This window comes from Neophocaena asiaeorientalis, unplaced genomic scaffold, assembly GCF_003031525.2.
Source record: "Neophocaena asiaeorientalis asiaeorientalis breed wild unplaced genomic scaffold, Neophocaena_asiaeorientalis_V1.1 scaffold31, whole genome shotgun sequence".
Taxonomy (NCBI): domain Eukaryota; kingdom Metazoa; phylum Chordata; class Mammalia; order Artiodactyla; family Phocoenidae; genus Neophocaena; species Neophocaena asiaeorientalis.
The window spans coordinates 4,341,894-4,343,883 of NW_020175320.1; positions in this window are offsets into that span (position 1 = coordinate 4,341,894).

Below are 1,990 nucleotides of genomic sequence, written 5' to 3' on the forward strand. Positions count from 1 at the left end.
GGAGGGAGCTGTGAAGGAGGAAAGGTTTCCACACACTAGGAAGCCCCTTCGCAGGCGGAGACTGCAGGTGGCAGAGGGGGGAAGCTTCAGAGCCGCGGAGGAGAGCGCAGCAACAGGGGTGCGGGGGGCAAAGCGGAGAGATTCCCACACAGAGGATCGGTGCCGACCGGCACTCAGCAGCCCGAGAGGCTTGTCTGCTCACCCACTGGGACGGGTGGGGACTGGGAGCTGAGGCTCGGGCTTCGGTAGAAGCGCAGGGAGAGGACTGGGGTTGGCGGCGTGAACACAGCCTGAAGGGGTTAGTGCGCCACGGCTAGCCAGGAGGGAGTCCGGGAAGAAGTCTGGACCTGCCGAAGAGGCAAGAGACTTTTTCTTCCCTCTTTGTTTCCTGGTTTGCGAGGAGAGGGGATTAAGAGCGCTGCTTAACGGAGCTCCAGAGACGGGCGCGAGCCACGGCTAACAGCGCGGACCCCAGAGACGGGCCTGAGACACTAAGGCTGCAGCTGCCGCCACCAAGAAGCCTGTGTGCGAGCACAGATCACTCTCCACACCTCCCTTCCGGGGAGCCTGTGCAGCCCGCCACTGCCAGGGTCCCAGGATCCAGGGACAACTTTCCCGGGAGAACGCAGGGCGAGCCTCAGGCTGGTGCAACGTCACACCGGCCTCTGCCACTGCAGGCTCACCCCATATCCGCACCCCTCCGTCCCCCCGGCCTGAGTGAACCAGAGCCCCCGAATCAGCTGTTCCTTTAACCCAGTCCTGTCTGAGGGAAGAACAGACGCCCTCCAGCGACCTACACGCAGAGGCGGGGCCAAATCCAAAGCTGAACCCCAGGAGCTGTGCAAACAAAGAAGAGAAAGGGAAATTTCTCCCAAAAACCTCAGAAGCAGTGGATTAAATCTCCACAGTCAACTTGATGTACTCTGCATCTGTGGAATACATGAATAGACAATGAATCATCCCAAACTGAGGAGGTGGACTTTGAGAGCAAGATATATTACTTTTTCCCCTTTTCCTCTTTTTGTGAGTGTGTATATGTATGCTTCTGTGTGAGATTTTGTCTGTATAGCTTTGCTTTCACCATTTGTCCTAGGGTTCTGTCCGACCATTTTTTGTTTTTTTTCTTTTTACTTAAAAAAATTTTTTTTCTGACCTGTGTGGATGAAAGGCTCTTGGTGCTCCAGCCAGGCATCAGGGCTGTGCCTCTGAGGTGGGAGAGCCAAGTTCAGGATACTGGTCCACAACAGACCTCCCAGCTCCACATAATACCAAACAGTGAAAATCTCCCAGAGATCACCATCTCAACACCAAGACTCAGCTTCACTCAACGACCAGCAAGCTACAGTGCTGGACAACCTATGCCAAACAACTAGCAAGACAGGAACACAACCCCATCCATTAGCAGAGAGGCTGCCTAAAATCACAATAAAGACACAGACACCCCAAAACACAGCAGCAGACATGGACCTGCCCACCAGAAAGACAAGATCCAGCCTCATCCAGCAGAACACAGGCACTATTCCCCTCCACCAGGAAGCCTACACAACCCACTGAATCAACCTGTCCACTGGGGACAGACACCAAAAACAAGGGGAACTACGAACCTGCAGCCTGCAAAAAGGAGACCCCAAACACAGTAAGATAAGCAAAATGAGAAGACAGAAAAACACACAGCAGATGAAGGAGCAAGGTAAAAACCCACCAGACCTAACAAATGAAGAGGAAATAGGCAGTCTACCTGAAAAAGAATTCAGAATAATGATAGTAAAGATGATCCAAAATCTTGGAAATAGAACAGAGAAAATGCAAGAAACATTTAACAAGGACCTAGAACTAAACAGGAAACAAGAAATGATGAACACCACAATAAATGAATTAAAAAATACTCTAGAAGGGATCAATAACAGAATAACTGAGGCAGAAGAACGGATAAGTGACCTGGAAGATAAAATAGTGGAAATAACTACTGCAGAGCAGAATAAAGAAAAAA